The sequence below is a fragment of the Oryzias latipes genome, chromosome 24 (genome assembly GCF_053564925.1).
Source record: "Oryzias latipes strain Hd-rR chromosome 24, Olatipes_Hd-rR_3.1".
NCBI lineage: Eukaryota > Metazoa > Chordata > Actinopteri > Beloniformes > Adrianichthyidae > Oryzias > Oryzias latipes.
The window spans coordinates 19,544,536-19,572,441 of record NC_136260.1 but is presented as its reverse complement, the minus strand read 5'-3'; the positions used below and the strand labels follow the sequence as shown (position 1 = coordinate 19,572,441).

Sequence of the window (27,906 nt, the reverse complement as noted above, 5' to 3'; positions counted from 1 at the left end):
AGTGATGAGCACTCTTGCCTCACGAGGAAAAAGCCCAGGTTCAAATCCCAGCTGTGTGGGGTTTGCATGCTTTCCCCGTGCAAGGATGGGTTCCTCCCACAGTTTAAAAACACACATTGTGGGTTGATTAGGTGATTCTAGAAGAACCATCCGGGGTGTATCCCACCTACACCCGACAGTTGGTTGGGATAGGCTCCAACAACCCATGGCCTCGAAAGGGAAAAGGCGAGTTTAGGAAATTGCTGGATGGTTTTGTCACGTTTTCCAGTGCTAAATGATACTGATTTTAAAGGGTCCTGACAGAATGAAATTTCAGCAGACTTGACCTTAAAAACTGGCTCCATATTAGGTCAAAGTCTGTTCCTTTTCATCATTATCAGTATTATGGAAGTAGACTGAGATATGAAGCTGTTGTGTTTAACAAATTGAATTTTTGTCTTGTAAGGTCAGCTACAGAAAGGAACAAACAAAAAAATAATTAACTGTTTCAATTGTTTTAAAATGACTACATAACTCAAATGTTACATTTTGATGTATCTTTAGTGTAACTATATATACAATTTTTTTTTTGCTTTTGTTTTAATGTGTACTTGTTAATTTGCTAATTAGCTTCATAGGTTTTTGGATTTTGTCTTTTGTCAAATCCTGTTAATTGTTCACACCTGGTCTTCATTGTGCCTCTGTATGCCTACAGTTTGTCACACCTGTTTAACCTCCTGCTTTAATATTATTCTGTATTTGCTTTATGTCCTCAGATAGGAGCCATCTTTATTTTCTTCATAATTGAGTTTTTGATTTGGTGTTCTTGTTCAGTAGTTTTACTTTCAGCTTCTGCGTTTTCCAGTTTTTCCAATCATTTCAGGTGAGTTAACAGCCACACCAGCTGTTTCAGCTTTTCTCAGTTTCTTTAAAACCATCACCTTTATCTTCTTTTTCCCCCTCAAAAGTAAAGATTTTTCCTTCCTAGTCATGTTTTAGTTTATTTGTTACAATTCTACCATTTGCACCAACCACATATTTCAGTCTCTTTCATTTGAATCCACAGTTACATTAATTTCTGACAGAATTTTGTAAATATTTTTTTATCTTGGCTGTTCATTTTCTTATTCAGCCTCAGTTATGTTGCAATTTGCTTTTTTGGGCACTTAGTAGGAAAAAATATTTTATAGCTTTTAATTTGTAGTTTTATAACTAATGCTCCTTCCATCTCCTAATTTGTAGTCTGACTGTTTGCATTTAGTGCATTTTACAACGCAAAGTTACTTTACTACACCATAACTTAAATTTTAATTGTAATAACTTTAAGGTTTTTATTCTGTTTTATGTTTATGTGACGAATGCTGCTGATTTCTTGGCCAGGTCAACCCTGCAAAAAAGTATTGGGTTTTACTAGGTTTGATTGTCCCCTGGCAATCGACTGATTTTGGCCAAATCAAGGCCAATGGTTTGAAGTCTTTAAAACTGTGGAAAGGTTTTTCTAACATGCCAACACAAACTCAAACTGAACTAGAGCAGATATAAAAAAAAAAAAAAAAAAAAAAGTTCAAAGGACAGCAATTGATTTTTGGTTTGTTGACAATAATGACAATTAAGGACTCATTCAAAAGATAAGTCATGGACAATTTGTTTTGTCAAACTGGGTTTTAAAGTCCTTCATAGTCTTTAAGTTTAGATGGTTTTTTTTTTCTGAAGTTATTTAGGGGGACATCCCTCATGACCCAGGATCTTCTTGAGGTTTTAAATTTCCTCTGACACAAGCTGAGCCTCATTTAACTGTCTTCAACCCTGACACACAATTTAGTTTCAGCTAATTATAGAGCACACTAGTCATAAATGATTTGAGGCTCCTTAGCTCGCTTTCACCCACGCTTTTCCTCCATGCACAGACAGACACATACACCCACACAAATAGTAGAGCCACAAAGCCACCCATCTGCTGATTTTTCACACTGAGGCTGAATGTCACATACAATTGGGAGGCAGCACACTGACTCTGGGTCAGAGAAGAACAGAGAAAGAAAAATAAGGGCAGGAAAAAAGCCAGGGGTTCGTTTTCCGCCCGCTTCAACAGGCCATTCATGGAAAAACCATCCGTGCATCTGTTACACAATAACACATTCTGTGAGACTCCAGATATGTGACAAAACTAACTGCTGTGAAAAACAAAAGCTGTAAAAATGAAGCTGATCCTGACAAGAGAGGAATGTCAAAATCCAGAGGAAGGATCCGCAAAAGTAGTCTGCTATCAGCAGACGGTCCAACAGCTGCCTGACTGTAATAAGGACATTCAGAGGCCAGCTTTTTTTTTTCAGTCTGAAAGCTGGAGGAAGGCTTTTTTTGCGACTGTTGTGCTGCCTTTATGAAGGACAGATACTCTGCAGTGAATGTGTCACAGAGTTACTGTTGCCGATGGAGAAGTTCATGTAAAATATTATTGTCGTGAATGTATAATGCGTTTATTCTGTATGTTGCATGCTTTTGGCCGGCATAGACATGCATAATTCATGCATGGTTCACCATATCTGCAGGCTATCATTTGAAAATGTAAAATTCAAAATTTATGGAACCTTTTCACTTTTTAAAAAAATGTTTTATTTAAGTACTTTGTTTCTAAATGTGCAAATGTCAGACTATGTATGTGTGATTCAAGTGGCCACCCTTTACAAACACAAAGACATGCTGAAGCACATACAGCCTCAAAGGTCTTCCCTGTATGCCCTTTTCTGTGCAGAATTGATTTTAACTGTGTTGCAGTCCTGAATGGTTTAAAGGGGCTATGACTTTCTTCTATTCAACAAAGAAATAATATAGTAAAACTGTAATTTTACCCCTTAAAGGATCCTAAAAAAGTCCCCGAATTTAAAATTACACCAAAAAAAAAACGTATAAAAAAATAAAAGAGGTCTGGGGGGCATTCTGACTGAAAAATATGAATAAAAGTTTTCTCTACATTGATCCGCACAGATAATTAGCATGAATATATAAAACAATAAAAACCTTGATGTCTATCCTTCATGGTTAAATGCCTATCTAGGTTTTACTAATGACCCAAAGCCCTCCTGTGATTCACTGGCAAACAAGAGTCGGATATTAAGTCACAAAAGTATTCGTTTTTTTTTGTTTTTGTTTTTTTCTATCACCGCTCCCCAAGAGTTTAAATAAAAGATAAACTAGCAGCATTTTTTATTTTTATCTTCAATAAGCAGAGTTAGTACTTTAAAAAGTAGTTTTGTCCTTGGGATGAACTTGACCTTCACAAAAACAGAAATTATGGTAAAATCAGGCTTTATAAAAATCTTTACAACGCCAATGTCTTCCTTAAAGGAAATGAACACACTAGACAACGCATAGCATCCACAACCGGATGCATCACAACCGCAGAGGTTTAATGTTTCTTGAAGAAATAACCAAACCTCTAACAAATTTAGAGCCTTTAGAGCTCTAAAGGCCAAATCCAGGCCTCCAGGGCCGGCTTCCTGTTGGTTTTCCAGAAATCCTGTCTCATCTGCTGCTGGTTATCTGGATCCGGTGGGTTCACCCAATATTGATCTTGGTTAAAAAAAAAACATGTAGGACACTGGCCCTCGATGCCTGAATTTGGGCACCCCTGCTTTAGGGGTCTTGTCAGCATATTTTTAGGAATTATAGATCTGCTTTGTGTTTTACAGAGACAGAGACCTGTCTGCTGCCTCAATTTAAGACAGACAGACCAGCGTCTCTCAAAGACAGCTTGAGTTGACAGTAGTTTTTATGCCAAATAAAACATCAGTAATTGTTGGACTAACACAATAAGTCTTAGGACCTTAAAGCAAGATTGAGTTAATAGTGGATGATTTCAGCACATGTCCGAACACTTATCTATTAGCTGGATGGAAAAGTCTTAAATAACTCAAACCAAAGTCTCTTATTTTAGCAATTCTTTGTGACTTAATTTATTCTGTGAGGAATTCTTTTTGCATGCTGCTCTGCACTTGACTGGAGGCTCTGGAGGATCAGTTTGAGGTTGTAAGACTATTTTTCTTAACTATAAAAAGAAAGTGATCAACAATCCATCCTTTGGAGCTTGGATCAAATTTGTGGTTTGAACACATGAAGAAACGGGTTTGTTGATCTATTTGGTAAAAGTAAAAAAAGAAAAAAAGTTCCACTGACAAAAGGATGTTATGGTCTAAGAGATCTTAAAAACATTTGAGCTGGAGAAGCTGTGAGAATTGGTACTTTATAATAGAGTCTGACAAGCAGAATTCCCAACAATAACGGCGTAAAAACAACCTCTTTTGCAAAAATTTGAAACTTGGCAGCTGAAACTTTGACATAGATGTTTGAAGCACCAGAGATGGATTAGAAAGATAAAACAGCTTTCTTTAAGCTTTTAAATTACCTGTCAGTATTCACAACCAAAGTTCTTTCTATCCTGTGTACATGATGTCAGACTAAAACGACAAAACGTATTCAATGAAAGTCTAAGAAGAAACTGAAATACTGCATACTTACAAAACCAACAATAGTCAATTTGTGGTTCTTCTTTTAATGATCTTGACCCGGTGGGGATTTCTATATGTCAGTTTATTGTTTTGTTTTTCTGCTAAGAACAGAATAAATAGATTCCTTCCTGTCAAAACACTCGTGGTTTAATCTTTCTTGTGCACAAAACAATTTTAAATGGCAGTGCTCAGCTACTTGCATTGTACTTTTCCAGTTATTATGTACGCAGCCTCCACTGTACATCGCCTGTATGATGATTCATACATCTGAAGAGAGCAGAAGAAAAGGCTTTGCCTGAGAAGCAAAGAAAACAATTCTCACTGTAAAAAAAAAAAAGCAGAGAAAATCAATGTCAGTGACAATCTCGTGCATTAAGAATGCATGCTCTTTTATTTCTTCTTTCTGTTTCTCAGCCTGGTCAAAAATGTATCGCATCCACCAGGGAAAATGCTGCAGCTCTCTCATTTCTCTCCATGAGCGAGCTTATAGATTCCTCTTCTCTCCTTCCCACTTTACACTCTGCTTCCCCATCCACGCTGCCCTGATTTCTTTCTTATTTCACACAGCCTGTTTGACCTACGCTGAGGGGCTTCAACTGCCCTGCTCGCCCTCATGGAGCTAACAATCTTCTCCTTCTCTTTTGTGCGCTGAGCACGTGCTGCACCTCGCTCCATTTCTTCCATTCAGTGATGTATTTGTGCAGTCCACAAAGACGGAGACAAACAACCCCCAAAATTAAGTTGTTTCTTTGAAAAAAAAAAATAAAAAAATTCCAAGACAGATTTTGTTAAGAAGAATCAGGGCTGTAGCCCCAGGATTATGAAAATCACAGTTCTTTTTTTTCTTTCTTTTTTCTTTTTTTAAAATAATAATTAAAAAAAGGGAAAATCCCAGTTCTAATGAGGACCTGGTTTCCTGCTGAAAAACTCTTGGTCAGATTTACTAACGATAATTATGCCTGTTCTCCATCTAATTTGCCTTTTCAGTGGATGTCTCTGTTGAAAACCTTTTTCCTTCAATGGATACATGGATACATGTACCCAGAGACTTTTCTTGCTCCCATAATATCCTGCCTTTTTGTCATTTTTGTCTCCAAAAACATGAACTCGTTTTTTCTTCAACCTCACCCCTTTAGCCTCCCCTTCGTTTAAGACTCCAGCAGATAAGACATGGTGGTATTCTTCATGTTAAACATCCCTTAGCCCTCTGCCATCGTGGTGTAGATTATTCAAATGACATCTCGCACATATTTGGAATTAGGCTGTAGACATATCTGTTCATAAATTATATGCTCACAAACCCCAGCAGCAAAGAGGCCCCGTGATGTATGTTCTGGTGTGCTATTATTCCATTTTAGACATGTTTGTGGGGTTTGCGCGTGCATTAGCAACTCAGATTAGAGTCATAAAACTCTGTGCTGGGATGATGACATTTACCTCCCGGCTGTAAAATCTTAGCGGGCTGATAGAACTTTTGCCTGTAAAACTGTAAATTCAAAGCCTGCAGCAGTAGTAGTGAGATTGCTTCCTGCATGCTAATGAGGCTTCACATATTCCAGGTTTCTCACTTTTTTGTGTGTTTGCACTGTTTGGGAATTAAAAGAACACGATTTTAGGAACTTATCACATCTAACCACTTGAACTCTGCGTGTTTCAAGCATGATTTCTCTGTGAGGGAAGGATGAAGGGAAGCTGCAGGAGTTCGACTTTCAGCTCGCTCCTGTTCTCGTGCCCTCAAGTGTTTGCGTCTGCTTAGCACTGTCAGTATCTCACCAACTGATCAGGTGGGGTGGAAATGGCTCATACAAGTGAAGTGTAAAAGGACAAAGAATGACATTGACAGGCAACTTGCTGCAGAACATCTCCCCCATTCCGGGGACAGTGAGCCGATCGCTGATAGCGGGTGTGTGTCTAACTGCAAAGGGGCCGGGCTCCTGTAAACGTCTCTGTCTCTTCTGTGTCTGCTTGCCAGGAAGCTAAACCCCCACCAGACCCCCCCCCCCCCCTTCCTCCTCCAATCACTGCCTTAATTAGAGCCTTTATCTCTGTCAATCACCGTGCCTTTTGCTGTCCTCTGCAGCCCGCTGCATGGATAACAGGGTAGCAGGCCAGGCCATCGTGGCGTTGTGTCTCGGGGGAAGAGGAAAAATAGAAAAACGGGGAAAAAAATGGGGACAGAAAAGATGATGGATCTCAGAGCTCTGTGTTTGTCCTGGAACCCTTTAAAGTGCACTAAAAGAAGAAATGTATACAGACTTTTGCTCCAACAACAAGGAATTTTTAAGCTGCTTTCACTGTAACTAATAAAATAAAAATATGATCAATTCTTTAGTGAAGAAAAGGTTGAAAGACCTCCAGGAGAAGAGAAAATGGGAAATCTGTATGCATTGCTGCACATGAGCATGTGAAGCATCTGGGTCAGTGAACATGTATATATTATGTTCTCTACATCTGACTTAAATTCTGAAGTCCTCTCAGAATATTATAACAAACAAATCATCAAAGTTTTGTAGAATTTGTGAATAGTTGTCAGGTTTTCAGTTTTCTAGCTCCACGAGGAACAAAAGCCCATCAAGCTGTAATGAAATTGAATTAAGCGGCTCAGGTCTCAGCCTGCAAAGTAGAATTTTATCCAGAATGAAAGAGCAAAATGTTATCTGCCAGCCAGACTGTTCAATAACAGATTTTATTCAGGTTTAGAACTGAGGCGTGATTCATTAAAAATTAAAAATTCTCAGAAGACAGGGGCGTCTTCCACCTGGGTGAATGTGCCAGCTTTGGTGCTTTATCACATGCCATCCAGGCTGACTCTTGACAACAGGAGGCCTGAGGAAAAACTTTCTTTAGGGCTCCACCTCACTTTGCCTTGAGCTGAGAATTTCACAAAATAAAACATCAAACAATACTTGGCCACAAAAACTAGTTTGGATGCACAAATGAAAAAATCAAATGTAGTTTGAGATTTAGCTACAGCTCTCAAGTACATGTGTAATTTTCCTGAAAGTGCTTGATTGTAATATGAGAAATATGAAAACAGATGTGCACCCCATTAAAAAAACAGATTCCACTGTAATGCCAGGTTTTCTGCAATGCTGCCGGTGCAATAAGTGGCAAAGCTGCTGCACAAAACACTGCCTGACTGAGCTAGTCTGAGGATGATTGTTAGATATCTGGCGTGATACATTACATTTACAATTATAGAGCATGTGCAGAGATAAAGATTAGATAGAGAAAAAAAGAAAATGTTTGCCTTCTCTTTCTTTAGGTACCCACTATGGGGAAAATGGTGTTTTTAAGATGCTTTTTTTGGCATTTTTCTGATAATGGAGGACATGTATAAAGAAAATTAAGCTTAATTCCATTTTTCAGGATTATTGTGTTTTATTCAAATAGTTGTAAATCGGTACCAGACAATAAAATGCAGTTGGAAAAAGAGTTTGTGATGTAGAAAAGCTCACCGCTGCACTCCATTTTGATCCATCCACTCGTAGACAAATGGATCTGTGTACGTCTTTGTTTTCCTCGTCTGAGCTGCCATCTGGCTCAGAACTGTACGGCTGGATAGCTTCAATACTGCTCGGGTGTGTAAGGGGTTGTAAGCTAGCAGGAGAGCATGTTAACAGAGAGCTCTCAGCAACAGGAAAGAGAAGGGGGGGACAGGGTTGCTCCACGCTAACGGTCCCACCCACAACTGAAAAGGGAATTTCTAATGAGCTGCTGTTCTGCAGAAACTATGTTCCAGAAAAGGACCTTTTTGTTTTGCCAAAAAAACTGCATGATCATAATTAAAGACCACTGGGATCAAAAGATGATCAAATTGGGACTTTAATGGTATTTTTAGATAGTTCTTTATTTGTTTATGCATTAATAGGCATTATGGTAAAACTTGATCCCTTGACTGATGTGTTGTTTTAGATGTTAGGAAAATGTTTCTTCAATAGAAATTATTTTTGAGTTTAATCAAAAATGGTCTCTCTATCTTTCTTTTTTTTTAAATTTAGATCGTTTGGCTTTTTTAAGAGCACATGGCAGCGGTGAAGCTCGTCTCTTGACCTGAAGAGGACAAACGTGGACTGACAACAGTATGGCTGACAGCTTCTGGAAGATGATAGAAGGTAATCAGTCGTGACGCGATAAAGTGTTTGTGCGTGAAGGGATGAGAGTCAGTGGCGTTGAAGAGACACCACGACACGAAGAGGATTGGATCTCCACTTGAAATAGCTTTACCAAAATCACAATTCCATCCATTACAGTAGTTTCTTCTGTAACATATGGTTATGATAGGAGTATGGCAGACTTGATTTTACACATGTAGTGCTGTAGCAAATACATTTTTTAAATCCCTAATATTTGGACCATTCCTAACCACTGGAATAAAGTATTTTCAATCAAAGTAACAGTTCACATGTTATATATTTTGCAATGACTTGGCAGTAAAGAGATGTTTTAATTTTCTTTTCGGAACTGCTTTATTTTCATCCCCATTAAGGATATTTTTGGTGTTTCCAGAACATCTGTTCAAGATTTATATTCTTAGTGTGCTGGATTCACTGTGACTCATTGGTGTGTCATACTCACTACTGATGAGAAAGATTTGTCCTAGATTCCCTAATACAACATGAAATTCTTGAGTGTGGTCCCTCGCTACAACGTGGTTCACCTCATGCGGTTACGTTTTTTACTAGTGCATTGTGTTTTGCATCCTGATTGGCTGTTGACACTTGTCAATTAATGTTAGTTCACCAAACCAACATAAATCTTTGATTGTGTACAGTTCACTCTATAAAACTGGACTTATTTTTCTGTGAAGGTTTTAACTTTGACAATAGCAAAAAGTGAAAAAAATGTTCATGTCTGTTTGAGGAAAAGCGTATTAAGTGTGCATTGAGGACTTTTACAGCCTTAAACCCTATAAATATTGTAAAAAATGAAGCTGACTACTTTGCGGATTTTGTCCATCTTGCATTATTTTGAGAACCTAACTCCTGCAATGAACAATGGATCACTAAAACCTCAACTCTTGTCTCATTAGTCCTCCATAAATTAGCCAAAAAGTCTTAAAAGTATTAAGATGTTGGTCAATCATGACATGGATCTTTAGTGTTCTTTTTGGTTCTTACTAATTTTATTCTACAGATACAAAAAAACAAAAAACTTAACATTAATCTTTCCTGCTATTTCATTGTTCATACTTATGTTATAAATACATTCTAATCTATGTGAGATAAGATCTCAGAAAGTTTCTTTTCCCATAAGTAAACTTTCTTCAGATCAATGCAAGCACGACAAGTGCGATGTGATTGTGGTAAAGTTTGAAACTAAACTACAGAAGGTCATCTGATGAAGGTTAGATGTAGATGTACATGGTTGATAGAAAAAAAGAGAGCCGGGGAGGCTTTCAACCTGTCCTGGGAAAGAAAAAGAAATAAAACAAAGAGTTCAGTATCAATCCCCTCCTTCCGGCATTCTCAGTGTGTCCTCCGCTTGTTTCTGGGCACCTCTTCAAAATCAATTTAAGAAATTACCATTCCGCCAGAGTTCCGTCATTAGGATTTTATAATTTCATCTTCCCCCTCCAGTGCCTTTATCCCCGAGCCCCCAAGTTCATCTGTGCTGCACAACCCTGGGTGAATAATTAACTGCAGCCGTGAGCGGGAAGAAGATGAGCAACACAAGTGTTCTGTCATTCACATACAGTTGCGCATCTTCACTTGCAGAGGAGGTTTCAAAGTGTCCCCCTTCCATCTCTGCACTGACAGGAATCTGACACGTTTCTCACTTGTATTCAAACGCCATGAGTCAACTTGTTCAGTAAACCTGCATTCGATCTGCCAGTAAGCAGACGGCAACTCCTCTCCTTCTGTGATCCCTCTGTGCCCATCAACACGATCAGGTGAAGCATTCAGCTGCCCTGCAGACCTGGGCTTTGGAGCACAGGATGGGGTGGAGGAGAAAGAGACAGAAGGGCCAATTTATGGTGAGAGGATCATAAGCCAGGTTTTCTTCTTTTCCTAAATCATTTTGACTGCATAAAACCTTATTGTGTTAAAATGTCAGAATAATTATTGCACAGACTCTTAGATTTTCCACAAATCCCTCCCTGTCTTCATCAGTGGAGGCTCTGCAATGAGTCCTGGGCCTTTTGCAGATATATGATGAGTAATAAAGATGGTCTTCTAAATTCACTAACGTAAAAACATCCTTGAATTCAGTAATTTGCTCTGACTTGTGGGGCCCATACCAAAAGTAATTGCAGAGTAAACTGAACTGCAAATCCAGTTGGATTTTTGTCAAATTCTTGTACAAAAGTTAATTTAATCTAATTACTTTAGTGTATATTTAATTTAATCATAATTGTGTACATGGTATTACAATTAATTACAATTGCCAATGGATTTAACTCCTCCTAAAACTTTAATGAACCCTCTGAAGAAGTCATTTTAGAATGCAAAAACTGTTTTTGAGGGGATATTAAAGATTTACTTGACGTTTAAGGTGTCAGTGGCTTCAGAATAGACCTTATCCCTCTAGAAGTGTTGGGAGGGTTTTGCATGAGGCCATCACTGTAGAATTGACAATCAGAGCTGTCAACACTGAGTACATTTCCTCTCGCTGATCCTCGCTACTGTCATGTCTTTTATGTGCGCGTATGTTCTTACATTTGTCTTGTTTGTTAAGTTAACTGCTAATTTTATTGAATGCATTGTTTAATATATGTATGTAATATTATGTAAATATGTAATTTTACTTTGATCTATTAGGGTGATTTTAACATCTTCCCAGGGACTGCAGATGAAAAATAGCCCTTTGGCTAACTCTGGCATATTGACAGAAATGTTTATTAATATGCGCTGTCCCCTATATTAAATAAAATAAAAATAAAATAAAAAAATTAATACATTTTGTAAGCCCTGATAGTAACACATCCCACAGCTGGAGACAAACACTTGAGAAAATGTTGACATGTTTTGTTGCATGTTTTTTGACTTGGTGTAAAACTTTTTTGTTTTTTACAGAATAAGGAAATGATCTCTGGTCAACTAGTTATTTTGTTTAGCTCTTCCAAATTGTTAGCAGCTTTAATTCCTTTTTGTTGGCTTTCAAATGTTGAAAGCCCAATCACTTTCATAAGTTTTTTATGTTTTGTTTTTTCCATTACTGATTTTTACTCTTTAAAAGTTGTACATTATCATATCTGTTGATCGAGTCATTGTCACAGATCACCAACAGATTTCCATTTTCGTCAAAGTTTCTGCGTCCATTAAAGTGAGAAGCGTCCTTTTCTTATCTTTTCCAATGAATCAAGCACTTAGTTTTTATTTCTGTTTTATTACGCAAACATGTTTTTTGTGTAAAAGATGGTGAGAGTAATATTTTGTGGAAAGATTTTTTTTAAAATCTTTTACCTAAATTTGTCATTGCATTATCAGGGAGGAATGAATGTCTTAAAAAGGTTACCATGATCCATTATGAGGCTAAAACACAAAGATTTATTTTAAAATATAATGTTAATTGCAGCTAAAAGTGAATTTCTACTTCAAAATTGGATCACATTTTCATATTTATTTACATTTCTGTTGATCTTGTGTTCTTTTGACTCTTTAGTTTACAGCTACGACTATACTTTAGTCACTTTCAAGTCAGTTTGAGGGTCAATTTCATGTAATATTTAATGTTCAAAGTGAAAAATACGATTGTTGTTCTGGCTTCTTCCCACAGCATCTTGAAAGTCTCCAAAGAGAAGCTGATTGGTTGCCCTCTCAGTGAAGAATCGAAGTATGTTTAGAGAAACGCAGCCAAAAGAATCATTTTCTTAAGTATGCAATCAGTCAGGAGCTAATGTTGACTTCTATACAAACCCAGCTTTCATTTCTGACAAAAAGCTACAAGAAATCAAATGTCAAAAAACAAATTTAGGTGAAACATTTGCTTTTTACTTGGCTTGGTTTCACCGGGCTGACTCATTAATGAGCAACACTTAGGCGAATGCTTTTCCTATTTGTCTCAAGCTCAGTGTTTCTTGATTTGCTTCAATAAATATTCAGTCAGAAAACAGAAAAAGCTTTGTTTTATTTGGCATGTGGAGAGGTTGCTGATGCGGGCCTGGCAGAAAGCAGTTCTCCGATTCTGCGCGCTGCATTTTATCAACAGTAACTAGAGTTTTTGTGCCAGTAGGACAAATGCAAAACAACCGCTGGACGTATTTGTTTTGACTGCCACAAACTGATTAAACGGGGCACCGGTTATTCTTAATAATCTGTATTCCCCAAAGTGCTGACTAATTAGGAGCGTTTAAAATCTTGACACCGGTGGTTAATTTGTTTCCCTGTGTTTTACAGCTATCATTTGTCCCATCTGAAAGCTCTGATGAAACATGCAGTGATTAGGCCTGTAAGTGAACATGATGGAGTCGGAGCGGGTCAAACCAGGCCCTGGCCGACATTGTACACTTACCCAAAACCCCAAATGTCATCGGTTTTGTCGCTCAGAAACACAGATATTAACTCTGCTGCTACAACCTGAATATCTAATGTGGAAAAATGCCTCTTGACCTACAGGAGAAGACGGTGAAATGGTCTTCATTAGGACAGGATAGAGCTGCTTTGAACAGACATTGATCAGGCAGAGGCTACAGCTGTACACAAGAGCAGAAAGGGGGCTGAGGCTGTTGTTGCTCAACAATCATGAAACGCAAACATCTTGATGGCCAACTCTCAAACCAATTTTCAAACAAACCAGAAAAGCCCCAGAGCAACAAGATGTAAAAAGTACATTTTCTCCCAACAAATGGATGGCTTAAAGATCCACTTTGATGAAAATTGTGTTTTTGGTTTTTATAACAAATTCTTGTGGCTTTTTTCTGATGATGGAGGACATGTATATAAAAAAAACAGTAATCTTAAAATTGCATTTCTGAGTATTTGTTTCTTCAAATCTTTGTGAAAAACTTCCTGCTCCACACAATCCGATGCATTCACTTGTTGATGACTATATCTATGTACGTATTCCTTGTCTGGCTCTGAACTAAACTGTATGGCTGAATTGCTCCAATATTGCTCGGCATATTTGATGCACTGCTAATGTTAGGTTGGGGATGAAAGGGGCTGTAAGCTCGCCGGAGAGTGTGTAAACAGATGGATGATGGGAAATGGAGATAGGCTTACTCCACACCAACACTCAGAGGCAAATTTCTAATAAACGACTGGCGCTCTGCAGTTTTTTTGAATTTGGCAAAAAACGACATAATCAAAAAGAGAAGGAGGGTCTAAGGGCAGTAATGCCCAGTTTATCCATGGTCTGTTTTGTTTAGTTTAGCTGTTAGCTGTTGAATTCTATGATTTCATGTTCTTTATCATTTCATATTCATAATACAATTACCAGTACGAAGTCCATTGAGACGACTATTGTCGTAATATTAGGCTATATAACTAAAATTGAATTGAGTTGAATTAGTTAAAAGAACCACTTTGAAAATAGATCAAAAGATAATCGAAGTTGGACTTAAAGATTTGACAAGTTATATTTCTTTATCAATATATTTCTAAAACATCGGATGTTTTCCTTAAAATCTGACATCAACCTGTTATCCACATAAAGTAAGAGCTTCTCTGGATATATATTATTAACTACCCATGATAGCCTCAGAGTGACATTTACACACTCAGAATTGTACACAATAAATGTTGCACTCCATAACAGTGAATGAATTTGGACAAAACCCAAGTTATTCACTTCAGTGACCATGTTGCCTTTAGACCTCTGAGCACTCAGTCTTCTTGTGTGGGATTGCAGTTTAACTATTGAGTAACAATGCTACTAATTTACAAACTTTTACTGTTAAGTCAAACTGATGACAATGAGATGTTGCTTTTTTGACTCAAACATTACTTTATAACTGATCTTGTGGAGCCATCACAAACAAATGTTGAATATTTTGTAAAATTAAGTCATCTTTTGTCAATTTTCTGCATGTTTAGCTTGCATAAAACTTTCCTGTTAAATTGTCTGACAAAGTGTTTCCTTGCATTGCTGGTAAACTCTTTTACCTCACAGCGAGAAAACCCTGGTTCAAATCCCGGCAGGGACCTTTCTGTGTGGAGTTTGCATCTTCTCTTCATGTGTGCATCGGTTTTCTCATGGCAATCCTCCTGCAGTCCAAAAACATGCTTCATAGGTGTCTCTAATTGCCCCTAGGTGAGCATGTGAGTGTATGTGTGTGCTCCTGCTACAGACCGACGACCTGTTCTGGGTGTACCCTACCTTTGCCCATCAGCAGCTGGGATATGCTCCAGCAGCCCCACAACCCCAACGGACAAACTCAAAGTTCAGAACATTACCAAACTCAAAGTTTTTGGACAAACTCAAAGTTTGTCCAACGGACAACGGACAAACTTTGAGATTTATTACTGACCTTTTAAGTCTCTACTTTTCGCCCTGATCTTTGAGCTTTCAAAACTATAATCTCCAAAAGAGATCTTGCCATCTGTCATTGCATGACTTTGAATTTCCCTTCTTTTATCGCTACATCAAATCAACTCAGTTGAGTATTTTTAAAATCCAGGTCAGGACATTGTTTATAAAAGCTTTTAATTAATCTTAAGCTAATAGTAATTTTAACTTTTATCTTCATTTTTAGGAGGTCAGTGTTGGATGTTTTACCGTCTGCATTCGGGCTTTGGTTTACGCTGCTTTTTTATTTTTGTAAAGTACTTCGTAATTTAATTTTGTGAAAAGTGCTATATAAATAAAAATCATACTTGTATATTTGTCTGAATTTATGTTGTTTATATGCATAAATAGCTACAATAATGTGATGACTTGTGCTCCATAAAGTTCTTTCCGTAGTTTTATTTTGAAAAGACAAATAAAACATAAACATTCAATTAAAATATGTTACTAGGAAATGTTGTCAGCAGCTTTATCATCTTTTTTATCTTATTTATTTATCTTATTTCTTCTGCTTTTGTCTACTTTCTACATTTCTGTTATTTTATTCCAGTCATCATTTGAGCTGCAGAATACAGACGCATGGGTGCAGCAGGGTAGAAATGTGACTTGTAGCTTGTCACAGGTATTGACAGAGACGTTGTAAAACTCCCAAAGTTCATTGATGCGGAGAACTGGTCAGCCTCCACTTCACCTTCTTGACTCCCGCAAACCGGCTTTGATGTAAACTCAGTGGCAGCAGAATGCTGGCTAGACCAATACAATCTGCAGTTTTTGCTCCACTCTGCGTCCAATTTCCATCCTGCTCTTTGGGATTTTCAATGAGTTACATCACTGCGAATGGAATGTGAGCATTTCATTATTGCACGCTTCAGTAATTGGGAGGAGTCTAAGAGCTTTGCAGTGGCCGAAAGAATAGCTTGCTGGAGCCCTGATGCTGACAGTGTCTTTACAGCAATCCAGAGAGTTGTAGATTGGAAAAAACTGTGAATAACACAAAATAATTAGTTTAAACAGTTAAAAACAGATGGGGGACACAGCTGATGTCAGATCTACAGGCCTCAAGAAGCAGCCAGAATGGTTTTATGAACTATAGCAATTTTTAAACCAGATCTAAAATGAGAGCAATCTAGCTGTGGGAGATATGAAAGATAAAAAGGAGAGAAAAAGAAAGAATTTCATGCTTTTTTTCAATCAAATCCCTCAAGCTAGCTCTTTTACTGTGAGGCCAGCTTGAGATGGATGAGCGAGTTTGCTGGATAATGGAGCTGTGCAGCCAGTGTGGTGGCTGTAGTCCCTGCCTCTGGCTCTGACATGAAACCATGGACAGACGCCCCTGGTGCACACTGCCAGAGTGGCATGTGGTCGGAGATGAAACACCCACAAATGTCTCAACTGCAGTTCCAGTAACAACACCCACATTAAAGGTCTATATTAGCTTTTAATTTTTGTTTCATCGCTGTTTTGTTTTTTTCTTTAGTATTGTTTCAAAGGGACAGCGTCTCCTGAAACGCTCTACTGAGGGCTTTGTGACGGACGAAACCACATTTTTTTTTTTAATCTTTGTTTATCATTGTTTGTCCTTTGGAACTGCGATCAGAATTCCTATGAGAACCCCACTGAGCTAGAATAGAAGTCTGTTTAAAAAAAACAAATTTAAACTCAATCATTAAAAAAAGTTTCTACTCAAATTGTTTTTTTTTTCTTAAATCCTCTTTTGCCTCAAAGTATTTAGTTGCACACATGCTCGTGCATATTTTAGCAAAACTGGGGCCATGAAACAACAGAAGATAAGGTGGGCCAATTTTTCATGATTGAGCCCTCACAGAGAGTAAAGAAGGCGGCGAATGTGTGTGTCCTTGGTTTATCTGCTGCCTGTTGGCTGAAGTGTTTAAGTGCTGGTGAGAAAGACAAAGAATGAAGACAGACGGAGGGTGAGGGGAGATAAAGAAAGGAGGAACAGCAGAAGGTTGGAGAATGTTGGCAGAAGGAGAGGAGGAGAAGATGAACTTCCTATCTCCAACGTCTCCATACACAGCCAAGGGCCAGTGACACAGCAGCTGCTCTTCCATTCTGAGCAGCAGTCACAGTGATTTGGAGCAGAGTTTATCCCCCCAGCAACAAACACTCTGAGCCGCTGTGGACTTATCAGTCCAGTTTCAACCTCACTCAGACAGTTTGACTTTTCTCCTTGTCAGAGCTGATCTGTATCGTTGATGATGTGCACGATTGTCGGGGCGATCCCTCTACAGAAGGGCCGGGTAGCCTCTTCCAGGAGGGTTGGCAAAGAGCAGCATGTGACAGACGCACACATGAGAGTTAGACATGTGGCTCTGTGTCGTCTGTGTGTGCATATGTGTCTGTTTGTGCCGTAATTAAATCACGAGTCTCTGTTTGGAGCGCTGCACATGCAGCCCAGCAAAGCATGAATACTGATTCCACGAGGCCTGACTTAATTACAAGAAAGCACATAAACTGTAATTATGCACAATCACACCTGCACAGCACCAGCAGCTCTGACAGCAGTTGTCCAAACAGCATTTTCTGCAGGAACAGGTTTTCAATGTCTCTAATAAGACCTCACAGTGGATTATCAAGTGACACTCTTTTATTATTGGGACAGTTGGAAAGGACAATATTTTAGCAAATAGAACTTTTATTTTAATTTAGAAAATAATAATAAAAAGACAATTTTTGTTGCCTTTCTACGTACTCCAACTTCAAAGCAAAACTTCATATACACTCACTGACCTCTTTATCCTTGCTCTTACCTGGTTGGAACCCTTTTTTTTTTTTAGAACTGCCTTTATCCTAAGTGGCATAGATGCGACGGGGCAGTGGGAACATGCCTCAGAGTGTGGTCCATACTGACATGCTAGCGTCACACAATAGCAACGGATTTGTTAACTTTACATGCCTGATGCCAATCTCCCACTCCACCACATCCCAAAGGGTCTATATTGGGTTGAGATCTGGTGACTGTGGACGGCATTTGAGTCCAGTGAACTTATGGTCATGTTCAAGAAACCAGTCTGAGATGATTCCAGCTTTATGACATGGTGCCTTATCTTTCTGGAAGTAGCCATCAGACGATGGTACACTGTGGTTATAAAGGGATGGACATGGTCAGCAACAATACTCAGGTAGGCTGTGGTGTTATAACCATGCTCAATTAGTACTAAGGGGCCCGAAGTGTGCCAAGAAAATATCCCCCACACCATTGTACCACCACCACCAGCCTGAACCATTGATACAAGGCAGGGTGGATCCTACCATCTGAATGTTGCAGCAGAACTGGAGACTCATCAGACCAGACAACGTTTTCCCTATACAGTATACTATTGTCCAGTTTTGGTGATCCTGTGTGAATTGCAGCCTCAGTTTCTCCTGTTCTTCTGACAGGAGTGGCACTTGGTGTGGTCTTCTGCTGCTGTAGCCCGTCTGCCTCAAGTTTGGACGTGTTATCTGTTCAGAGTTGCTCTTCTGCAGACCTTGTTTGTAACCAGTAGCTTTTTGAGCTATTGTTGTTTTTCTATCAGTCAGAACCAGTCTGGTCATTCGACTCTGACCTCTGGCATCAACAAGGCATTTCTGCCCACAGAACTGCCACTCACTGGATAGTTTCTCTTTTTCTGACCAGTCTGTGTAAACCCTAGAGATGGTTATGGGTGAAAATCCCAGGAGATCAGCAGTTTCTGAAACTCCCAGACCAGCCTGTCTGGCACCAACAACCATGCTACGTTCAAAGTCACTTCAGTCACCTTTTATTCCTCATTCTGAAGCTCAGTTTGAACTGCAGCAGATCATCTTGACCATGTCTACAGGCCTAAATGGATTGAGTTTTTGTCATGTGATTGGCTGATTAGAATTTAGGTGAATAAGGTGGACAGTGAGTTTACCTTACTTATAAATTTATATTTCTCCTAATGGAACACACTGTGGGCGTTAACATACAGGATAAGAATGTTACGGGGGGAATAGGGGGGACGTACCCAGGCGCAGAGAGGAGAGGAGGCAGGAGGTTGCAGGGGAACAGGAACTTTAATAACAAAACTAAACCAACCAAAAACCACTGCAGAGCAGGCCAGAAACACTCGAAACTCGAAATACACTAGACAGGGAAACATTAACCTATGGAGCAGCACAGGAGGAAGGGAAAGACAAGACCTAAATACATGCAGACAAACGAGACACAGGTGGAAACACTCCGGACTGATGGGGAAAGGTAAAACACGAAACAACAACCAAACAGGAACTACTACAAAATAAAACAGGAAACCAAGGAAACAAAACACAAAGAAACCGAAACCGTTACAATGAATGCTCTATTCATTTGTATTTAGGACATTTTATACCAGTTGGCCTCCACAAAAAAACAAACAAAAAAAACTTTGAATCATCAAATTCTCTACCATTCTACAAAACAAGCTTTTCAACCCACACTTGTTTATACCAGCAAAGTTTAGAACAAATGTCTATAACGGACCCAAATCATAGGAAACTCACAATGATTTTCTATAGAACATTGAATGTATTGAATGTGCTAATGTGTTACCCACTGACTTACTAGTAAAAACATGTGAAATAATCTTAAAATCACCATTTTCTCCTCCTCTCTTTCCTTTTCTGTCCGTTTTCTCCTTCCTGACTTTCTTAATTTTGAATTCCTTTAATTCTGTTCTTTTTCCTGTTTTGTCTTCCCTCCTGCACAACAGTTTTGTTTTTGTTTACTTATATTGTTAGAATTTCTTTGTGAGATGCTTTTTTTTTTCTTTTATTGAATCAACAATATAATGATAATGATAGTCTTCACCGCCGCTTAGATAACGACACTTCATCTTACTGTTGTTTTTGTTATATTTCTTGGAGCCTCTCGCTGCATCAGCTGCATATTTGCTTGTCAGTTACCAACTTGCTGTTGAAAGAATAGTCCATTGCTACAGGGATGGGGAAACATCTTCACCTTAAGCCAATTCCATAGTTTGGGATTATCCTGACAGAGTTATATAATAATGGTAGACACGTTTTTCCTATGTTCAGCTGCAGGCAATCACTTACCTTTACCTAATGATACGTCTTGGATCACAGCAGAAATAGTGAGCAACATCTTGCTTCACAAACAAATCAAGACTAGTTTTTGGTGCCATTCAGACACACGGGTTCCAACCTGATGGCAACAAAATTTGTGGCACAAAAGGGTGTGCACACACTGCCCAATACATCTGGCTAATTTTCAGATAAGCTGTTTTTTTTTAACATTCTCTTGCTTCTGAACCAGCAGGTCAGACAAAAGGTCGAGGTTCCCTGCTAGCCTGAACTGAGCTGTCACACAGCTCCTGCCAGCATCTGTATGACATCCTTTCTGTCTAACTTTGTGAACCCTTGAAGAAAAAATAGCTACGATCACAAGCATCCTGGTGCAGAATAGCAAAAGAGATCACTGTAGGCGGTATAGCCGTGCTGAACCCAATGATTGACCCAGAAAATGTTAAACCAAAGCAGGGTATTGATAAGGCATCTGCTCATTTAACTTTTGTAAAACCTTATTTTTGAACAGTTCTATGTCTCTGCAGCTGCCTTCACCGAATTCAACAAGTCTTGTAAAAGACTTGTAAAATACTTCTAGTCACAAAAAAATCCCAAAAAACATGAGACACATCAGCTTTTGATAGGCGCTTTTTTTAAAATAGATATAGTGTTACAAAGCAGCAGATCTTTATTGGGGTAAAAAAAGGGTGTGTTGCATAATGCTTGATAGCAGACTCTAGACACGTGAATGCCGGAATGGGCCACAGCCTTTATGCACAAGCAAGATGGGGGGACTTTATGGAAAACAGGATGAGATCCACTGCTGTGCAGATAGATGAGTGGTGACGATAGAGCTTTGTGACAGCAGGTGAAGACGGCATTCAGATGAATAGTCGAGCAACAAGGCTTAGAGCAAAGACCCAGCAGATCACTGCCAGCTGAGCTACGCTCCCATGACTGAAAACACACTTTTGATCACTTCTGCAGGCGTGGAAAAATATACTAGAATTATACACTTTTTCTCATCGAAGCCTCCATCACCAGACTCACTGAACGATGCATTATTTTTAGTTTTAATACTACACTTTAATTTTCAACCTATTTGTTTGCATATGTTTTCTGTTTCTATAGAGTTCCAGCCAGCATAACTTCAGAGTACTCTGAAAAATACTTGAAAGACATAATGCCTTTTACTGTTAAACACTCTAGAGATTTGCATTGCCTTTAGAGGTGTGAAATTAAACATTGCAAGAAGTGATTTATGGTTCTCCAAATCAGAAGCGGTTAGTTGACAAGCTGAAATCTGGTAGGGAGCTTCCAACTCGCTCAACGATGCACAAACAGTTGCTGTCGCAGTGCAAAAGTGTGACACACACATTAAAGCCCCAAACCACCATGAGCTTACTCACCCTCTGTTTAACAGACGCTTATTTGAATTATCTCCCATACTGAATATGACACTTCCAACATTTAGCATGTAGTGTTGTCTGGGTACTTCTGATATAGAAGCAGGGAAATATAGGTGCGCTGATACCGCAAGCACCACAGCACGCAGTGGCATTAATTTCCTGTCAGGATACCTGAAAAAGCAGCACAAGTGTGACATCTCTCCATGCATGGGAGCTCATATGAACAAAACTGCATTAGCAGCAGGCAAACTCGCTCAGTGAAAGATTAAAGCGGATGCTTGTTATGCTGACGGTCCAGACGTTTAAGCTGCTTCCTGCAGGAGCTTCCAAGGAGTCAAAGGAGACGGTCCCTACCTCCTGTCAAGACGAAGCCATTAGAACGGCTTCTTGAAATGGCTAGAATGGGTTTAGCCTCAGACTTAAAATCATTACAAAAGAAAACAGCCTCTATGAGGGTAATATGGCATATTAATGTTTATGAACCCTCAAATCCTCCAGAGCCTGCGGCTACAGAACATTACCTTGTTCTGTTCATCTTTGTATGTGACTCAACTTTCGCCAGGGTGCCTGGGAAAGCATATACACAGCTGCAGAGCAACAATAAAGTGCATGAATTAAATATGAGGTTGACACAGAGATGTAACAGATCTGTTTCCTTTCACACTGCACCGCTGCTCTCAAGCTGTGCAACAACGCAGGTAGGAATGAAAGCACAGGCTGGTGGCCAAAAGTAAAAGCCTGCCAGAAGGAATAGTGTTGAATCAGACTGCAGGTTAACCCAAAACCTAGTTTTTGATTGTTTTATGCATGGAATTTCAGCAGAAATGAGAAAATACTGTACTTCATTACAAAAATTTCAAACAAAGACTGCAACATCCTGATGAAATAACTTTTAACAGAGATTGTTCTGTTAGGTCAGTAATTGCAAAACATATTACTGCTAACTGACAAGTGGAAAAGGACTGCAAACTGTAGTTTCAGCTTAACCAGCGGCATAATCATCCTGATTTTCTGAAATTATGCGGCTGCACACTATGCGACTCCCACCAGTTTCACCTCTGAGAGAAGGTACTGATTATTTATCACATTTGCCTTCACTTTACCACTTTGAGCCACCTTTACTTGCATCAGTCGTATAGATTTTTTATTTAACCATAAATTAACTGACAGATAAATATGTACGTGCATGCACTGATCTCTGATTGGTCAAGAAATCTGTTTGCACCAGTGGACCACACATGTTTGAGCATGCATCTAGAAGAGACAAGACTCTCTTCAGCTCTTCAGCCAAGGCGCTCCACTTGAGCTGATTGATTTCCCATCACTTCTGCATCCCCAATAACTACATGCCTGGAGGGCTGCAGAGGCTCCAATATTTCAAAGTGTGTGGTTTTTGACCACTTTGTTTGGGGCACAGATTTGGAGTGTGCAGGTGTGTGTGAGTGAAGAACGTGGGTGGCTGTAAAGGATGTAGGCTGTGCTGGTGTGTCTTTGGAAGAGCGCCAGCAGCAGCTATAGATGCTGCATGTTGTGACATCTGTGACAATTCTGCTGTTTTTTAGACAAGAACGGCTTTCTGCTCCTCCTGCATATGTTTTTTTTTTCATCTGACACACTCTGACTGAGCTAAAAATATGAACTGCTTAATATTTACAGTAACGTATTCTAAAACTGTTGCAGATTTTAGTCTTTCAGTCAAATCTCGTGTGTTAAGTCTTTGAATTCCTAACGTCCAACATGGGTGTTTCATGACAAGCTGAACAAATTGGTCTCCAACAGGGAAGCGGCCATTTATGGAGCCATTTTTTGCATGATCTAATCATAGATTGAGTCTTGTGGTGCTAAAGCGATGTATAGACAGGAAGATAAACACCTCATTTTTTTTTCAGAGCAATTTTCCTCTCTGCAGGAAAAACAGCAGTTACCCAGCTTCGCTTGAGACCCTCACCTAGTTACTTTTTTTGCCTGCAAGTTTTCCTTTGGATGCAGAATACAACACATTTCAGTTGGATAATTCAACAGTTTTTTTTTCTCTATCATTGCAAGAGTTGTTTCATCTTAGATAAAAGAGCATAAATATTTTTTGCCGCTGACTTGTTGCATGTAAAATCCCAGTTTGATCGCGAAAGCTCTTTAGGCTTGGCTCAGATAAAAGCACATTTAACACTTAAAAAGCCAATGAATTCTTGAGCTCCTCCGGGAAAACAAACCATTAATTGAATGTGTGAGCACTACAGCTTACTTGATTTCAGAAACCACTGGTTAGTGAAAAAAACGGGCCATAAAGCGGTTGTTGGAAAGTCCAGAGACATCCAAACTACTAATATGTGTTTACTGATGGACTTTCAGCTTTCATTTCACGGTGGTGCTGTTTTTGTGATCAGAGGGTGAGGCAGCACCCGGGAAAAAGTGTTGCCATCTTTTAAAATGCCAAACTCAAATTAGCATTGATGATGCAGCAATCTATAATGCACGGCTTGTAAATAAGTTCCAAATTTTCCATCCATAATTAAAGAACAAAGAATTTCCAAGGTTAAACATGAGATGGCTGCCGACTGCTGTCCCTCTGCCACTCCCATGACCACATTTTTGTACAGGATAGTTGCTATTGATTCACTGCCCCATTTGGCTATTGATCTGAGTAGATGCTATTATGTCAGTGATATTGTAACCCTTCTGAAGCACTGGGGTTCTGAAGAGGAAAACCGGTGACTGAAAACCAATGTGATGAGCAGAGTGCTTGCTGCATCAGATACAACCGCAGCTGTGTTTCAGCTAATGACGGCAGAGCAAAGCGCAGCACACAAACACGCAGCTTAGGATAGTATGCTACAGCCTTGGCCAGTAGAGCCTAGCACAGCAAGACAGCACACTCTCATTTCTCTAGTTCCTCGCTGTGCCAAAGGGAGCTATGGAAACACGCACAGGGACGAGAATAATGACACAGCCGTTACAGACATGCAGATTTTTATTGGGGCGGCTCATTGTGGCCTAATATTCCCTCTGACAGCCATAGCCTCCCAGGCTGTCTTCCGTTGATCATTCAAATTGACCACAATTCACTGTGCAGCAGGGCGAGTGGGGGTGGGGCTTTTGCTGGCCTGGGATGATTGAAAAGGGGAATGTGGGGAGAGGATGCCGAGTGGGTGTTCAGCACCTCTGCCTGCTTGATTTTCAGACTGGCCCGTCATGTATTTATAGCATTATTGAATTTAATTGCGTTTCCAGCATGGGACGGAATTTAAAGAGAGCCTCAAATGGAATTCTAGTCATGCTGGGACATAATCCACTGAGCAAAGAGCATGGAAAGTGCACACTCATGAAAAGCTACTGGATCTGCAATCTGTGTAATGCAAAACTCTGAAGCCCAGCAGTCTGCTTGGTCCAGGATACCAACACAGGCTTACAAGCACTTCCCCTAAGGCCAAATACCGTGCCTTATTTGTTAGTGAATTGCAGTTCCAGTTTCAGTTTCAGACAGAACACCAGCAAACCCCCTGGGTGGCAAACAACCGTTAAACTGTTATGCCTACAAAGACGCCTGAAGATACAACAAATACTCCAAGTCAAGCATCCTGTATCCTACCCATCCAACCCTGACATCTCCATTTCTATCAATGGAATGACAGTTAAAGAAAGGTATCAAAAGCTGATGGAGGGCCTGGCCTTTGTCAGGCCACCATTCATATTCAAATCCACGTCCTGTTTATTGGATGATAAATTGAGCATGAAAGATTAATTTGCATTTAGTTCATCATCCCAGTGATATAGAGCGGCAGTTTCTATACAGTAGCGCCCAGAGCTTAATAGCCCAGAGGCAGAACTGGCATATCAATATGCGCTTTCTTTGGTTCAAGGACAAGGGATTAGAGCCCTGTAGCAAAATCTCTACTATGATTCACAGTTCTTGCTCCCACTTAATTCTTGTCACTCAGAGTCTAAGCCAACATATCAGACACACTTAATGCAAGGCCAAGAGCTTTCAAATATTAAACATAATCAAAATCCTAATGAACTTCAGTAAAATCAGTCTGGATTCACACGTGTTTAGATCTGTGTTGAATTATTTTTGAAGCTGCTCAACAGCATAAAATAAAGATATATCCCAGAGGGACACTTCTTATTCAGAACAAGCCCAACTGAGGCATTTTTTGACCTTTGGATTGGGGGAATTAATTCTTCAGAAACATTTTGAGTGTGACAGCTGAGCAAAGAGAAGGCAAGGGGACCAGGCTTGGGGTTGGACACTTATTCTGAGCAACAGCTAGAGATAACAGAATATAAACAAATGTGTCTGTTCTTCACATTCCATACATAGACTAAATATTACATTGCATAATGATCATATATATTACTAAAACAATCGTTTTCTTTGTTAATTTATGGATTTTATGTTAGGATTTTGGATATTTGAAGGAGAAAACGTATGTTATAGAACATTTCTAAAGACAGAAGAGTAAGTCATTTTTTTTGTGGACAAAAATCCTTAAATAGAAGTCATGTCAGGCAGAAGGCTGCTCCACAGGGCTTGCAACTGTTATTCCTTCATATTAACCTTTAGATTAACTTGGTTTAAAAGGTGACAGGAGCAGGAAAAACCCATAAGGAGGTGAACCTGACTGCTAACACCTTATAAATTAATAGCCAAAATTAAATGAGCAGTCTAAAAGGGAGGAGCGCTGCTCATTACCAAAGAGTCACTCTGAAATATGATGAGGTGACGTGAGGATTACAGACGACCATGTGCCGTGATTGTGTGTCGCCGCGTGCACACGAGGGTGCGCGCGGCAGTGGTGGGGGTGGTGTGGTTGGGCTGATTTCTCGCGCACACTAAAGGCACGAGCTGCTGGTTGCGTCTAATTTTTTTTTGTGCTTTAAATTAAACTTAAGTTTTTTAGAAAAAAAATACAAAATAAATAAGTCAAGGTTTATCGACCTACTTTTCGATTTTCAGCCTTCCACATATTCCAGAATGATCTGGCATGACTGGTAAAAGCAGTAAACTGACAGCTTGACAAATATAACTCAGTGGAAAAGATCAAACTATGCACAGATGTTCAAATGGTTGGATTCTGCGTAAAGTGGCGCTAAGATAAGTCCCAGTGCATTCCTCATATAGGGCAGAGTGATTTTGTTTCACACGATCCTTTTTTTTCCCAACACATAAGGGCGGAAAAGCTGCTAAACTCTACCATCTTACCTCGTTAAGTCTCTGTCCAGGGTTCCGAAAGGATCAGTCGCTGTCCAGGGTGCTGAATTTCATTGCGGTTCCGTGAAAACGATCGGGAGGAGGAGGAGGGGTAGAGGGGGTGCAGGTTTTGTAAATCCGCTGCTATGAAAAAGAACCGGTCCAAACAACTGCCGCTACTGCCGGTTAAGTTCAGAAGAATCCCGGATCTCCAGGCGCCTGGCCGACAGCGCGCGGACGGAGGGGGACGCGGAGCCGTCGTAGCTCCGAAAGCGCGCAAGACGGTCAAAGTCAGAGTCCTAAATGTTGGAAAAGCCAAGCCTGTTGGGTAAACGGAACCGCTTTGGCAAGTGTAATTGCCGAAGCTTCTTGGCTTCTTCCTCCGGATGGGCTTAACCCCCCCCCCCCTCTGTCTCTCCACCACTCTCTCCCTCCATCAATCATTCTTCCAAATATGTTAGAATGAAATGGAAAACAGGTCGCCTTGCATTCTGCAACAGACTAAAACAAATTACTGCAAATTATTAGACAAGAACAATGTCAAGTCAGCATTTCAGTCATACATAAATGGTCAGCTGGACTTATTCCAATGCATTTTCCGTTTAAACAAATGATGTAAACCGAAATTTACTGTATTTTTTCTCATTCTGAAGAAAAGACCATCTGTTTGCTGCTGCTCCTGTCACCTTTAGTGTTTGCATTTGGGCTTTTACTGCTGCGTTGGAGTTTTCCCGCAGAATATTCCTCTTACATATCATGACAGTCTGGAGATGGGATTCAACTAAATGAATCAGATAATTAATTTGGCAGAATGCCATTCATGTATCACAACAGGACCAGGCTGGCAGCATTTAGAAAACGTGTGATGAAAAGGATTAATACCCATTCTCAAAATAAGAATACAGAGACACAAACTGACTCAAAATGAGTTTGATTATTTGACAGCCTTTTAACTAATGCATCTAAAAATTAGTGCATTGTGAAATATATCTGCAGAAAATAAATTTAGCAGTCCTTTCAAAGAAGTCAAAGGTTTGGATTGCAGATAAAGCAGGGATCTTTAAGGTTTCCTTCAGTCATCCAAAGAGACGCTTTCGACTGTTTCTGCAGGTTCAAGCATTCAAGCTTGTCTGTTTTAATGTCAGCACTGCGGCGGGCTGATGACCTCTCAAGGATGTATAGCACTTGCAATCACTTGGCAGCTGCTGAATGCTCCAGGCATGCAAACTTTCTTGGGTAAAGATTGCCCCTGCTGTGGGTTTCCCTTGACTCAGGTGTTGCCGTGGCCGTGCATTATATTCCCTGCCAGAAGGGGGAGACGATCACTTACTAGGGCATTTTCCTTTTTAAA

At 39.6% G+C, this 27,906-nt stretch overlaps 1 protein-coding gene and 1 long non-coding RNA gene across 3 annotated transcripts in view; one reads left to right on the top strand and one right to left on the bottom strand.

The window, feature by feature from the left end:
- The window catches only part of tmem121ab (transmembrane protein 121Ab), a 52,159-nt gene extending 24,947 nt beyond the window's left edge, over positions 1 to 27,212 (bottom strand). Inside the window, exon 1 of the mRNA XM_004083426.5 lies at positions 26,568 to 27,212. The gene's annotated coding sequence lies outside the window, so the exon portion shown is untranslated. The remainder of the gene's footprint in view (positions 1 to 26,567) is intronic.
- Positions 706 to 13,257, top strand: LOC144990152 (uncharacterized). Of its 2 annotated transcripts, none has more exons than XR_013654122.1 (3): positions 706 to 862; positions 8,486 to 8,599; positions 13,043 to 13,257. It is a non-coding gene; the product is annotated as an uncharacterized LOC144990152 (long non-coding RNA). The 2 variants fall into 2 exon arrangements; XR_013654121.1 differs by lacking the exon at positions 13,043 to 13,257 and adding an exon at positions 10,064 to 11,261.
- Positions 27,213 to 27,906: the final 694 nt, after the last annotated feature.